The following is a 16,683-nucleotide window of genomic DNA, read 5'->3' as shown; positions in this document are numbered from 1 at the left end:
GACAATTATTATTACATAGAGTATAAATATAACAGAAATGTAGCGAAGTGTGTGTAGCAGGGCACAAAAAGAGCGAAACATCCTGGATAAAAATAATTCAAGTCTTAAATTATTCTCGCATTTGTGCTCATATATATTTTAGTTTACTTCATGATTTATCAATTAAGATAAATAAATTACTCCTTATTACCTACAACACGTGTAAATAAAATAATTTATCCACGAATATTTGAGTAACAAATATATAAAACGTTTAAGTTTTTAAAATATATGCTGGAGATAACATATATATAGACAATATTATTTCGCAAGTTACGAGATCCTTGATTATTAGTATTTCAACAGCTCCCTATGTGTTTTTATTTCAAGTCACAATAATAATCGATTTATTTAGATAAAAACTTACGGAGGAAGAAACGTCGTGACTAGCCGAGGCAGCGTGGCGGTCGGTTTTTTGAGTTATCGTCGACCCTGTCTATCGGACTCCAGCTCGAAAGTTTCCTGCAACAGAAAGAGAATGGAAATCTTGATACGTGCAATAACACACTCGATATCACGGTAACTCCTTCGCGAAAAAAAGATAAAACGCGACGTACGACGCGCGACGGAACATCGTCGTCGACGATGACGTCGCCTTGGTTTTATTGTGCCACCACGCGCTTATATCGCGGTAATGCCTCGCTCGCTCGCTAAATGAAAAAGTTATTATTTTCCATTCTATTCTCCTTCGAGTTCTCTGGTCCGTTCTCCAAGTTCCTCCGGAGGGCGAGGAATACCGTGCACGCAAAACCGCATCGTATAAAACATCTACCGCGAGTATACGGCTTGTAAACTCGGTAAATATGATACGCGATTTATACCGAGTCTACCGAAATCATTTGCAAAGCCGACCGTAAATTCGAAACTTAGCGGAGAGGAAAGCTACGCGCGAGATCACTGATCTCTGCGAAAGTATAAGCTTAAAATGAAGCCCGGAGAGAGTCTAAAAGGACGAATGTCTTTTTTATTATATTAAGCAAGGATAAATCTAACATAAAGTTGTATTACTCTTGATGTCGGACTGCTGTGCAACATACGCGTTTTTACGAGACTGTGATAATCATGTGAAGTAATAATTTTGCAACGTTCACTCACGCGCAGCGACGTCGCGTCGTGGCGCGTTCTTGCAATAAAACAAAGAGGTATCCGCGATGGACGCCATGGACGGTACAACTTGTTTCTCTTTAAAGTTTAAAGAACGGAGGTAAAAGCGCCTGCAGAGTCTGCGTCGCTCGATTTCGGTATCTTTATCGTCGTGCGTAGTCAGTGTGGCTTGACAGGCCTAAACCCCCTATGATTGATATCTACGTCGTCCTCTTTTACGCTACATGTATAGTCATCCCCGCTCTCGCTCTCTCTTTATCCTACTCGCACGTCATCCTTTTCGATTATATTGTCCCACCTATCCGTTCACACATACGCACACACGCACACACGCACGCACGCACGCACGCACGCACGCACGCACGCGCACGCACACACACACACACACACACACACACACACACACACACACACACACAAACATTTACATGTATGTTATATACGACCTTGGTTCTACGCTCGTGGCGGACCGGTCAATATGGCTATTATGAAAATTGAAAATAAGAGCACGTTTGCACGTACAAATGCTCAACCGCAGACTATGTTACCTCCTATTATCGGACAATCATTGCTTGATAAAGTATCAAGACTCATCGTAAAATCTTGGATTGATGCCTCGAGGATGGACTGATGATAAATTACAAATTATTATTATCGGAAGGAAAGTGTCAATTATTAATCATAATGCATTTTTTTTATATATTCAAAATAAAAATTACAAAAATAAAAATTTAGTTAAAAAATTAAAATAAAAATAAACTACCATCTTTAAATTCCTTTCTATTTATCTTTTTTTATATTATCTCTCTCTCTCTCTTTCTCTCTCTCTCGCTCTCTCTCAATATCGTATAGTAATTTGAATATGTTACTAGACTGTGTGCATAATGGATACACTAATTGTAAGAAAAACACACATTGTCATATGTCATTCTGGAGCAAGTCAAATTTATATATTACAATAGTATGCTTTGCATAACCATTCGTTATTTATACAATTCAATTTGGAAACTTTGATATGGCTCATTTCTTGTGGATCGTATACGAGAAGAACCTCGGATATAAGAAAGAATCAGTGGAATACAATATTCTTCTTTAGCGAGGGAAAGAATAAAGAAAACAAAATATTCACGTGCTGAGAGACGTGCTGAAATAATCAATACTATTGAATGTTACAACAAAACTGTTGATTTGAATCCGATATCGATTACATTTTTACGGTGTGCAGATAAATTCACATTTTATACACTTGAACATGAAAGTCGATTGAGCTTTTCCATATACTGTTCGAAGTAGTTAGTCTTCATGTTAAATGAATACGTGTACTGTTTTGATTTTTGCGATATCCATTCACTTCATTTTTCGAAGGAAATTGCCGAGTAATTAAGCGCAAATTAGGCGCGAGGAAGTGCTACTCGTTGCAATTTCTAGTAACAAAATTTTTGCGAAACTCGCATTAATTAAGCCAACGGCCGTTTTGAACAGACTGACGTGCATTTTCTTGCTCTCCCGTGGAGTATTATTTAAGGGAAAACGCACGTTAATGCGCCTGCCGGTGACACGAGCATTATTAGGGCGGAGGGCGTAAAAAAAGGAAGAAGGACGCGCACGAGCCGGGGGACAAAAATGTCGTTTCTAAACGGTTTACGTAAAGCGACAAGTACGCTTGTCGGTTACGCTCTCTGCTACGTCTCAGTGCAATGACAGGTTTAATTACCGGACTCGCACATATGCGTGTACAGGTACAGGTAGATATGGATAAATTTTTCAGCATATTCTAGAGATCAATTGACTTCGTAGCGCGATTGAAATACGCATTTGACTTTGATCGCACGCAACATATTCGCACTGGCGCGGGCGCGGGCGCGGCGGTTACTCTGAAATATTTTTGTCCTGGATAGACGCGCTCATGTATCCAATTAGACAAAGAGAAGTGTGAAATTATTAGCGATCAAACGCAACTCAGGATTATCCGGCCAAGATAGGATCCAACTGTTCACGATACGAAAGAAGTTGTCTGCAGTCGCCAAAGCGCGTGTCAAAGGACAATTTACGAGTTCGTCGCGAGTTACGGAATCTGGAAAATGCGTTTAATCCAGGCGTCGACGACAAGGACGACGATAACACCCGGCTTCGTCGACTTCACGCGCTCGGTAGTGCGCATTCCAAAAGAGAAATTGAAATTGCAAGGCGACCGGCAAGAGAGCGACCGCTCTCGGGTCAATTGTATTAATTAAATCTCTTTTGCGCGATCGTGCATTGCGACTCGACAGGCAGAACGTGTTCGGGCAGCGAGCGAGCTGAAGAATTCAACGGCCAATCCGAATTCTCTCGCGTGACGATCTAATCGATCACGCCGCAAAGCACCGACAAAGCGTATCTGCGAATTTCTGAACGCGTGCCAAATTAAATTAAGTTGAACGATATGCTTGCCGGTCTCTTTTCCAACGGTTCGGCGATTTGTGAATAATTCAACTATCGATATTAACCTCTCAGTGATTATATGGTGAGAATTTGAATATTACTATTCTAAATATGTACTTTAATTAACAAAAAAACGTAATAAGATTTTTTATATATTATAATAAAAAATCCACAATAAATTGTTATCTTAAATCCTTTAATGACGATGCACATTAGAATAATTTACATTTAAATCGAATTAATTGTCGAAAGTATACTATGTAAATTTTCCTTCCACCTCGCATCTCGGAGAAAGCATAAAGCAACGACGAGGAAGTCTTCTCTCTCTCTCTCTCTCTGTCTGTCTTTTTGGCCTTCTTTCTTATAAACGACATTATAAAATATAAAGTATTCGTCAGTCTAGTCTGGATTGCGTTGCCATAAACGTTAAGCATAACGCTATATGTCGGCGTTAAAGAGGCCGCAAAACTGTATGGTAGAAGACCGCGGTTCGGCTTTAGTGCCACTGTTAAAGAACGTCGGTCTTAACGTTGGTTTTCTTTGTCATTCTTTCTATCTGTTCCTCCGTAATCGCATAACATGAGTCTTCGATCTCTCCACAGTATATATTAAAAATATTATGTTATGTAAAAAGATTAAAGCTATTTCTGCAATTAGCAATGTACGTAGATTCAACAACGTAAAATTATCAGCTTTCGCATTACTCTGAGGTAGTTTCTTTGAAGCTGTCCTGAATGTGCGTGGAAACGCGTGCGTTTCGATATAGACGGTTCTAATGTTATACGAGCGACGCGAAAAGTATCCATTAAAGAAAGAGTAAAAAGGTGCGCGAGAGGGCGAATGGTCTCGTAGGATGAGGAGGGTAGTTTGAAGAACGTCGTCGTAAAGGTTTTCAAGTACGAGGGAATTAAATGCACCGCCGTGGTTTACGGCAAAGTGCGAAGGCTATAGGTGGAAGGGTCCATTCGAACAAGTTTCGAATCTCCTGTTATCGCGACAATGTATGCGCTTTCGCGTTGGCCGTTATCGATTTAATCCCTTCGCGAAGGACCTTGGACAGAACTGTCGTCGATATCGCGTTATGACATGACTCGAAGGCCCGTCAAGATAATTTCCGAGTTGCGAGCGAGACGCATCACAATTTGGTCCTCTAATCCTCTTTGAAGCACTCCGATAAAGTGTATAAAGTGTGTACAGATGACGAAATTTTCACAGTTTAAATAATCAAAAAAATATTACTAAAGAAATGTTTAATGCATTTAGATTTGATTATATTAGCAAAATTCAAGAAAAATATATTTCAATGACTGAAGAGTTAATGAGAAAATCTTATAAAAATATCATCGCCATCATAAAAGTTAAATAAGATAAAAAATTACAGTGTACTATGACGTGTAACGCCTTCTTAAATATATATAGCCTCCGTTCCCTATAGCATTCGCTAAGAAAAACATCAAATAATCGCTCGTCAAAGAGATTGGCTGGGTCGCGCAGAAATCGAATCGAATCATGCGCCTCTTTCGGCGCTTAATAAAGTCCTCGTACCTTTGACGAGGGAATGAGAGAAGCGCCCGTCTCCGATACGTCGTGGAATCTTTAGGGTGGAATCTCCTCTTCTACCCCTGTGACCTGCCGCGCCGGAAAATCCCCGGGGCGAGACGGGGGCGGGAAGATAAGTTGAACATATAATTTGAAAAGCCGCGGGAATACAAGCAACCACCGCGCAACTTTATACCCGGCAGCGGCAGAAAGCAAAGCAGCCGGTAGAAGACGTAGCTGTCAGAGCTGAGATGAAAGAAACTGTTGCTCCTCGGCGCGGACGTCGACGTAAGAAGCGAGTGTAGAGGCAAAAAGAAAAAAGGCTCGAAAATGATCAGGAGCAAGGGTTAAGTTAATTCGCACGTCCCTGTGTGGAAGAATGGTTTCTTTTCGGTTTGCATATTGCACTCCCCTCTGACTGGAGCATCTTTAATTAAAACTTATTCTATTTATTTTCAATTTTGCAGCGTCAAGTTGCAGTCACTATTAAATTTCGAAACCGGAAAAAATTTTCTCACATATCATCGGAGTATTGGACAAGTAGGACGACATTTTTCCAATTTCGTTCGATATTCGTATCTTCTCTTGTCCCGCAATTAGATTTCTATTTTCTTTTGTTTCCTTTTTCTAGTTTTTTCTGTTATTTATGTTCGCTGGGAGACGTAACGCGGCTTACGCGGCGTGTCGCAGCGCGGCGAACAAAGCGGAAACTGAGAGCGGAGCGAACAAAGTAAATTCCGCGAAAGTAGGGATGCCGAGCGTTAATTACTCTTACACCGAAATTTCCCAGTCGAGATTTTTCTGAAATTTACGGAAGCGACGCTTTTTCACGGAAAGCGGCTGCCCGTAGCAATGAACGAGTATCGTTAAAACTTTCCGCTGCGAGTACTCGTTGGAACAAAACGGCGTCGCTTATTTCGAGGTTAAAACGACGCTAGATAGCACGGAGTTTATCCTTCTAATCATGGCTTTCTTTCAGTGAACTGCGAATATCGCGCGCCACAGTTTTAACCGAGAGAGCGCGAATGTCGCGCAAAAACAAAAATAAAGATTTCTGTTTTGCGCTTTAATACCTTCACATATTCACTAATAGTGAAATGTAAAAGCAGCATTAAAAGCAACATTTTATTTGGGAAAAAATCCTTCCTTTACCTTTTCAGAAGAATTTCACATTTTCTTTTTCGATCATTTAATTGAAATACATATTAATTTAACACACTATTACTTTTTGGAATAATAAATATATTAAGTTCAATTGGTAATGCATATTGAGGAAAAGATTATCAGGGATACAAATCGCCAGTAACTCAAGAAACAAGTATAAGAGAGTGCCACACACTATAAATTTTCGGAAGGAATAAAGGAAAAAATATGCATATATATATATACACAGCATACAATGTCACGAACGAGTGTTCTTTATGTGCCCACCGAGCGAATAAATGCACGTACACGACCGAACCGGCATGGCAACGGCCAATGCTGATTCGCTGCAGACCATTTCTAGAGAGCGACGGAATTCGAGCCGCCACCAGCCGGCTCGCCTAATTCCAAATTTAATAAAGACATACCTGTCCGCGCACGAGTGGTAGTGGCTGTGAGTGGGGCGGCACAGATGTTTGAGCTTGTAGAGGATTCGCCATATAATGTAGGAACCCTTTCCATTAAATAACAAGATCCGTAGTACCAGTGTCGTCAACTATATGAAATATGTACGCGAACGTCGGTTTGTCGCCCATAATAGACGTCCGTTACGACGATTTAGGTATACACGAATTTATAAAAACATGGTTAATTTCGATTGGTTCGGATAAATAAAAGCAGAAAAAATATATCCTGTATATAGCATAAAAGAGAATTATATAAAAATTTATTCTACAGATCATGATCCGAAAAGTGAATAAATAATTGACGAATTATTAGTGAAATGCAAGTAAATGTATGTTTAAATGTGTAGCATGACGGAATCACGCGGGAATATGCAAGTGCAATTGAGGAATGAAGTCTTGAACGAAGCACAGTGCCTTTTTTCACTCTTGGCTCCGGATCGCACGCATCCCCACGAGGCAATGCGCAACGTCGATCTCTTACACGTGAAAGAAAGCAGGGAGACCGAAAGCCAAGTAAATCTGTTCCAATTCTCTCTTAGTTCTTTACTTCGTCTTGGTAGCCATGTTCGCGTTTGTCCCTCACTTATTTCGTACTTTTCACTCACCTCCATGGGTGGTGCGCCACTTATTTCTTTAAGCCCGTTTTCATCATGCTAGGTTTCCCCAACGTGATATTGTTCCGGCTATCGTGCGACGACGATAGCTTTCATTATTATTAACGTTTCGCCGCGTGCGATTGTTTGTTAACTGTAAATTTACCTCTCGTGACATTCATATCAATGTGCATATCAACTGTTAATTCTTTTATTTTCTCTATTAATTTTCATTGTTACATATATTATAGCATAATTTTTAACTGCTATCTAAAATTCTTGTACTTCCGAATAAAAGTTTTGAAGACTAATGCTTGCCATGTTATCTTAATCAGATTCTTGATATAACTTTCTTTGTCGATTGCGTCCTACTTATCCTGCAATAATAAAAGCAAAAGAAAATAACTCACTGGCGACATGCCGAATTGAATTTTCCTCGAAAGTGTTCGTTCAATTAGACACTCGATTTATTAATCGCTCGGTAAGTCTTTTATCTCGACGCTTTTTTCCTCTAGCGGACAGGAAATCTTTCTCCTCGCACCATTTTTTTTCGCCAGCCAGGATTCCTGCCGATCGTTTTCCCCGTTCGAGATTATCAGTAATTACGGAACTTTCCGAGGGAAACGAATCGTCGCGAGTTTACGAAGTCAGTTATTAATCGCCATCCTCTAAATGCCCGAAAGGTGCCGATTTACCGAGCATCTTATTACTCTCGTGAACAGCCAAAGAGGCGCTAATGCCGGAGATCGAAATTAATTCGATAATTTGGATAAAATCGCTTACGCATAATATTTAATATAATGTTAAACTATGTATTTCTTAACTCTTACACGCCTCAAACACTTACAAAGTACAACACTTAATAAAGTAATAAGGTATTACTTATATTCTCTTTATATTTCTTACGCGTGTAAAAAGAGCTCATAAGTGCAACTTGCAGGAATCTCGTTTATTTCTTATATTATTTATATGATGGTTACAATTAACTATTAAATTGGTTTCGCTAGCCTTGTATCGACGTCAGTACAAATGATATTTTACCTACCTGTAAAAAAATCTTGTCATATATGTACATTGTTATCTCTAAAATTTCGAATATTTCGTCGTAAATTTACTTTGATTCTACATGTAAATTATCAGCGTTTGACTGATTCATGGCTAATAGTTCGATTCGACAACATTTGAGTTTTGTTATATATTTATGTTGACATTCAATGATGAAAAATAAACACACACAGCAGTCATAATAATGATTAAAGAATATTACTTAAAATATGGATATTATTATTGAAAACGATTAAATCGTATAAAAGACGTAAACATAGTTGATTAAATCAATACCGTGGCTAATACAACAATGTGTGTTGTTACCGGATTTATTATCTTAGCGATATACTTGTAATTTCAATAGCGGGTTAAATGTTTGGTTTGCTCAAGATCTATTAGACACGAAAGTCACGACGTGAAGATTCGCAGAAACACGAAGCACGATGGACAGCGTCGACGTGTACTTTCCGTGAATCAGCTCGTAAATCGCCTTTCAACAGCAACCTGAAAGGACTTTTGGCGATAAGGAAGTTTCTGCAGGACACACGTAGTCACCATTATAACCGCACACATCGGTCGCCCGATGCGCCAAGCTGGAGCTGGGTGCACGCTACAGCAATGCCCAAAAAGCGTAAAATCCGAAAATCCATAAAATCCAAACCATTTCGCTGCTGCCTTTTTCCATCCTCTCTCACTCTCTAGCCAACGTGGCATCTAACTCCTAACTTCCTTCGTCCGTTCCCACCCACTCCGCCCACAAATATTCTACCCGTCTTCGCGCTCAAAACCCAATGCGTTAAACACGCATCTCTAGCTTCCTGAACATTCACACGAAATCTCTGTTAAGCTAGGAGCGAGCTGAAGCTCTCACCGACACCAAGCGCAGTTCCAAATTCCATTCACACCAAGTTCTCTACTCGGCCGAAAAACCAGGTGGTCGTTCTTTCTGTTCGATTTATTTTGCCGAGAAATCAGGTTACGAAAGCTGCTTTAACTTTATAGTTGTCAATAGCAAGAAAGCGAAGTTAACATTTTTAGTAGTAAATTACATAAATACGCCACGTGAACTACAATATATAGAAAAGACGATATAATCCGTCGATATGCACGCTAACTACGTAAGAGATATAAGCACATTTTCTGAAAGCGACACGAGAGAAATGATAAATCCCGCGGAAACTCATTTCTGCGCTTGTGATGTTGCGTCGAGTATATTAAACCGATGTGTACCACTCACACAAGAACGTAAGGAAAACGCTTCTGATATTCTAGTCAGATTTTTTTTCACCTTTGCGAGATTTCTCACTACTCTATCTAAATATCTGCGTACCATGCCGCTTTTAGAACCAAGTCCATTACACCGTACTTGGCGGCGATCAATACGCGAGTCGTTAAATCCGGAATTCGCAGAGCCGCAGGTAACCTCCGCGCCGGAAACTCATCACACCTCGATGGAGAGAGCGACCAGTGGAGAAAGAGAGGATGAGAGAATGTCTGTCATTCGCCAAGTACTGTGAACGCGTAACTGCGTTTCGAAATTTACCCTGACGATATTCGCCATCGAAATCACGATCACGAGAGGAGATTGTTCACCTTGTTCAACGCGATACATATAATTTTCCATCAAGCATTTTCTAGCAATTTCCTTATCAAATAAGATAAGATGTAGTTAAAAGGAAAGAATTTATAAAGATACCAAAGTTATATTTAATTTGCAAACAGATAATTAATTGTAAAAGAGGGAGAAAGGGAAGAAGGGAAACAGAGAAAGAAAGAGAGAGAGAGAGGGAGAGAATCATCAACTGGTTGACACTTTTGGGGTTTCCAACGAACCTAATTAATTTCTGGGAACGATACCGGTAATATTGTTCGATAACGCAGTCAATCCTTCGACTGCAGACCAGAGTCCTATAACCAGACCACCGCCACCGACGGGAATGATCTCACAAAGCCAGGAGCTGGTATTGGCTTACCTTTGCGCTTTAACTACTTGGATGCCGTAATGGACGCCGCGAAGTAATCCCGGATAATTAATTCCGAGTTATGATATAGCACAGACCGTTAATATGGTGAGTGTGTTTCAATCAACAGTCGACAAGTCATAGCTTTGTATCAGGAATACAATAAGTCATTGCGCAAAATCATTTGTATCACAATTTATCGATTAAATTTAACCGCCAAATTCCCTAACCACTTAAGACAAAATATAAAATCTTTGATGCTTTTATATAACAAATTTGAGGGATATCTTTCATTCTAATAACTATACAATTGTATTATAAAACAAGAGTATTCACGATTGTATCTTTAACTCATAATTAGTGATGTAGAAAAAAAATACAACTGTTGTACAAAACGAATTATTTCTCAAAGTCTTTTATTAGATTTTTTCGAATTTTATAAAATATAATGTTAATTACTTTTATTTATTATTTAAGATATCTTAAATACGAAATAGGAAAAAGTAAAAAAAGTATTAAATTAAAAAATTAATACTTTCAATTATTAATTTATTATTTACAAGAACAAGAACTAAAATGCGAACTTCAAATTCTACAGTTTGACAGATTTCACATATTGTGTCACAAAAACAGACTGTGACGAAATATCGTTAATAAAACCGATTATGTAGCAATAGTTTCAATTGTATTTCTCTCATTGCGATCTCTCTCTCTCTCTCTCTCTCTCTCTCTCTCTCTCTCTCTCTCTCTCTCTCTCTCTCTCTCTCTCTCTCTCTCTCTCTCTCTCTCTCTCTCTCTCTCAATATTCAATCTAAAAAAAAAAGATTTAAACATTCAGGACCGCAGAATGTCGTGAAAGCAGACGTACGTATTATCTGAGCCGTATTATCGCGGTTAGAGAATAGCGGACGATTAGAGAAATCTGTTCCAGTGTTAAATACAGCCGGCGATTTCGTGTACCACCGTTTTCGTATGTGCACACATCTGCGCGGTAAACGGTGCGGGTGATATCACGTTTTGCAGCAATGCCAGTTCCCACATGAGGACACATATAATACACAAGCGCGCTCGCGCTCACACACACACACACACACACGCACACACACAAAAGCGCGTATACGAAAGTACAGTTGGGGTAAGAGAAGTTTTGAGAGCACTAGGAGAGAGAGGTATAGGAGCTCATCGACGCGTCAAAGTGGTCCCAACCAATTTCATAGCGAGGTGAGCAAACAGGGGTTCTCAAGCCCCCGAACCATCGTATAGCGGTTTCCCTTTATATCCAGGAACACGAAACCATCAACCGCGAACGATCAATACCCCGAATTACTTTTCCTCACCGTGAGAGCGCGAATCACCGTGGCCGTTTCGAGACAAACCGAATTAGTATTACGTCAATACAATTAACGCTTTATTAATATAAGACTATATTGGATGTACATACGATACTGAACTTTTAATAACAGCAAGCAGATTCATAGAGAAACTTTATTGTATGGATTACCGTGTTGACCAGTATTTAGTTACAACAATGGTTGATGTAGTAACTACGTTGTACAGATGCGTTAGGTAACGATATTACTCAGATATGCAAACTACAATTCTCATTAATTCTCACCAATATTTCGCGGTAATCCGCATAACAGGAACTTGAGTTGGAGAACTATCGTGGCGTCATACGATGAATTGCTGGATATTGCTATTAATACTACGCTAAGAATAGCCAATACTTAGGATTACAAACGCGCGCGAGCGCTGTTGTGATAAATCTATAACAATTCGATACAGAAAATTGAACTTTATAAGTTGATAAAATCAATCATTTATGTATACATGACATGTCATATTAGACATATCATAAACTTTTTAAATATTCTTCTTTCTGTATACTACCACAGTATTTTAATAAAAGACTTGAAAGAAAATACCGAAATTTTTTGGTTGAGAATTTTTCGCAGTAAATCGCATCGTGCGAAGAAGACATTAAAATCAATTATGTACGAAACTGATAAACTCAACTAAAGCAACAGAGAAATTACAAACGGATTCGAGGGTCAAAAGTTTCGAGCGGTAAAAATATTCGCGCGCATTGTTGGTGTTCACGTTCCGGTCTTAAATATATATTATGCCTCCGAATTATAACAAGCGTCCCGAGATTATGCAAATGTTTAATCGCGAAGGAGCCCGCTAATGGGAAGAAATTGCAGCGCTGGCGCCAGATTAAGAGTCACCCCCGCCGGTTCGAGCCTGCAGAAGCGGAGCGCCCAGTAGCTTCCCTAAGAACTCCTTCCTCCCTTAACCGCTCGCACCCCTTTCCCGCCGTCGTCCTGCTTGTCGGCTCCACCGAGATAAGGATTTAATTTTTGGCCACCTTTAATCCTAATTCCAAGTTACTTGGAAGGCAGGTGCGCTACGACGGTATTCTCCCCTTTTCTCCCCTACGAAACTTTAACCACGAAAGATGACATACTGGCCCGATGAAATAAAATGACACAGCATTATGTAATTAAACGTCTCATTACTCATTGCTTTACCAGCTATTATTTAATCGCTGGCAAAGAAAAAGTATCTTAATCATAATTATACCGCGAAAGCTTTATATTCCAGAAAAAAAATCTGTATATATTTAAAGCGTATAAAATCTGCGATATAATATTAATTTCAACACATCGCTACAATTGATATACATTATATTGTATAATCTTTTGCTTTTTAACACAATTGTAATTAAATACTCAGATACGCATTATTGTTATTATTGTCCATTTTCACATCACTTTTCGGATAATCACCCTTCTGTGATAACGGGAACCTTCCACCGTATTTTAATACGGTGTCAAGCGACAAGAGACGAAATTCCTTCCAGGAAAGGCCCTTTACTTTTAATCTCGTTACTTCAATTCTATCAAGGGGATAACACCTATTAATTCGTCCCCAGAACGAACTCGTTAAAGGAGCTCAACTCGCTCGCGATGTAACTTTGTTAAGGGGTATGCGTAAAAACATTCGGCCCGGCCTTTGAATACCCGCTAGAAGATAATAAGGGAATTAATTGATACGAAAAATGCAATTACGACGGAATAAGATGTTCGCACGATAAGCGAACGAGAAACAACGAATATATTGTGAGAAAAACTAGTGTGAACTCATTGAGATATACATATATGTATATCTATACGTGAAAGGTACAGAAAATTTGATTAATCGATGAATTGCATGAAAAGCGAAAAATGTTACGTCAACAAAATCAATATGTCATGAAAAAAATGCTTGTTTCAATGAAAAAAAAAGGATATACTCTAGGTGTACAAACTATTTAGGAAATTTCGTATCCGTTTTGGCTCGTTATTTCCAGTTATCCTTGCCAGTGTGTTACCGCGCCGATATGGGTGGCATATACGGCGGCTATGTAAAAAAGTTACTCTAAAATACGATTTGGTCCGGTAACGAGTGAAAATCGGTTTATTGGATTTACCACGCGTTCCAGTTCGTTTACATTACGGCTAGGTATCCGCTGCGTTCTGTGCAATATAAACACAATGTACCAACAGGACTGGTATTGAAAAATGGCTTACTTTCGGACTACATCGATAAGAATATATACCTCACATCTTTTATCATTCATTCAGGCTTCGAAAATTTTTCAATACCGAATAATGCAACTATATCATAATAAATATTTCAATAAATATCTTAAGTATGCAGTGATATAATATTTTTTATTATATTTATTTGTATCGTTGCACTTAATCTTTCGCAGCAACCACTATAGTGCAATCTATAAAAATATAAGAGCTTATACAAAAAGCATTTAGAAATATCGTTGAATTTAAATAAGTAATTTATCCCGAGAGATTCTCACGTGCGTTTTATAAAATTTCGAAAAAATTATTCAAGATCAAAATATCTGATGCTACTACGTTGGTTACATTCGATTCTTCTCGTGGCAACCACCACATATAGTAGTGCAGCGAAATCAACATTGCGCCAGCGGCGCTGACGCGTTCTCGGTCGCATAAACAATTAAGCTAATTGTTAAAGCGACAAACGGGCTTATACATGCTGTCATGTATATTCCCGGTAGACTGATATACCCAGTATGCTGGGTGCACCACGCATACTCCACTATAGCAAACATAACGTTGCGGCAACTACTCCGAGTTGCGCTTGCGAGTTGTTCTTGCGTTCGTAAAACACGTATGTGCATACACATGTAACGTGTGCACATACATGGCGTCACTGCACGTGAGTAGGTCTCTTCGCCAAATATTTGTATAGACAAGGAAAGCAACGTGTACGTACGAGTCGTCCTTGTCGCCCGCGTGTGCTCGTCGGCGTAAAGTAAGTGTCAATTATATTCGAATTTTGGCACTTCAATGAAATCTCGCGGTGTAAATTAATGCGATCGGATTGTCGAGAACACCCATTAATGTCCATTTGTTAATCGATTCGATACGAATCTATGGTTACATTATAGCGTTGCTGTGTGATAGCTAATTAATACAGTAAACGATGAAGTTAATAAAATTTAGCGTTACCAGAAAATAGGCAGGAAAAAATCTACTATGATTGTTATCATAACTGAATAATGCTAATTAAAGATTGTACAGGTGCATGGAGTTTTCTATCTACTCGTATTTTTTATAAGATGCATCAACTCTCTGCTTTTTCAAAATCACAATAAATGAAATGAGAGAAAGAAAAATAAATATGACCTGACTGCAATATACCTACGTATACGTATATTATGCACTAGCAAAGTGTATCGAATTGATCGATGAATCCGCTAAGGTGCGGCATCGTTCCCCAGGAAATGTGTACGTCATTGTTCCCGCGCGCGTCGCTCGTATTCTCAGCAGTGCATTACATTCAGTTCGAAACGGAAAACGTTATCGTGCGCGGATGTTTATCATACGCGATTTCCTTTGCTAAAAAATAAAAAGAAAAAGAAAAAAAAAGAAAACACTCAGAGCCCGCACAATAAATGTTCTTTGCTTAAATTAAGTAAATGTACGCCAGCCGCCACGTCTCTTTTTTTCTCCATATTAATTCGCCGCGAATCGTGATGCATAATATATATTTCCGACATTCTCAAACGAACGCCTCTCCTTTTCCGCGATTTATTTTTTCATCAAATTAGGTTGCCTAGAGTACGTGTGTGCAGCAACTTTTCAATGTTTTCGAAATATGCCATGAAATGGCACGAAAATTGCATGTTTGCATACAGTGAATAATATTATCTTCAGCCAACACTGAACGAAGACTTACTGTTAATAAAGCTGCGATATTGAATATGGCGCTGGCGACACGCGACTATAGTTTGTTATGACAAAAATCACGGTGTGTTTCAAAGAAGCCAATTAAACGGGATCTAATTATCCTTAATTATATCTCTCCCTTTTATAGCTTTGAGATGCGCAGCGTTTGCGTCAAATGTTACACCGCGCGGCAATCACGACAACAAGATTCACCTTTTTCATGAATTTCATGTCATCGCTGTATCGACAAGTAATCAGTATCACGATAACGATGCGATTGCATAACAACTAGAGACTGCATTATTATGACGCTTGCAACTGGAAAAACTTGAGAAACTTGGTACCGATCCAAGCCCGATCTGATAAGTAGCGTAACACGAAACTTATGCTAGAAAAACGACCTTTCCGATCGCTGAAACTGTATAATAAAAATATGTATCTGCTTATCAGTTAACATTCGGAAAATGATTTATCTACGCCTGCAGAGTGACGAGCGAAGGATAGCGGCGCGACGCTACGATTACGTGGAGAAACATAAAGCAACAAAAATCTCAAAAGCCGTCGAACCCATTGAAGTAGACGTAAAGCAATTTCACAGCGGGGATCAGGAAGCAGCTTGAGCAATAAAGCTTTACGCTCCTGGAAAAGCGCGATATTATTTAATGCTCGGTCAATCGAATGGCGGGAACGCGGGACGGTGCGGCACGGCCCGGAAAGTTCTTTCGACACGCCGCGCGCCGCGCCGATATGCCATTTATTGAAAAATTCAAATCGGCTGCCGCGTAATTTTTTTGCGAATCGTTTTCCGGTCGGCGATGTTTGCGATCGCTAATGAAAGCTCGACATATAATTGAGTGCATCGCGTACGAGCGATATATTTACGCGAATCGTCCATTGATGCACTTCAATCGGTCGCGTTCGAAGTACCGATAAATAAATTGCAAATTTCGTTATTTAGTTTACACGAGATACCAGTGGGCTGTATATTATGAAAACATTCTCGCAGATTACACAGTGAATCAGGTAGGATATCTCGTATCGGAAAAACTTTATCCCCCATAGCCGTCGCGAGCGGATTATGTGTTTATTAATAATAATATATATATATGTATCT

General features: G+C 39.2%; 1 long non-coding RNA gene across 1 annotated transcript in view; it reads right to left on the bottom strand.

Moving 5' to 3' along the window:
• The window catches only part of LOC139775639 (uncharacterized), a 56,124-nt gene that overhangs the window by 35,360 nt on the left and 4,081 nt on the right, over positions 1-16,683 (bottom strand). Inside the window, exon 2 of the long non-coding RNA XR_011718885.1 lies at positions 407-501. This is a non-coding gene — a long non-coding RNA (uncharacterized lncRNA). The remainder of the gene's footprint in view (positions 1-406; positions 502-16,683) is intronic.

Source organism: Temnothorax nylanderi, unplaced genomic scaffold (assembly GCF_030848795.1).
Source record: "Temnothorax nylanderi isolate EJ_2023f unplaced genomic scaffold, tnyl_v1.0 TNYL_tig0101_pilon, whole genome shotgun sequence".
NCBI classification, from domain to species: Eukaryota; Metazoa; Arthropoda; class Insecta; order Hymenoptera; family Formicidae; genus Temnothorax; species Temnothorax nylanderi.
Note: the sequence above shows the minus strand (reverse complement) of the source record. Positions and strands in the feature narration are given on the sequence as shown.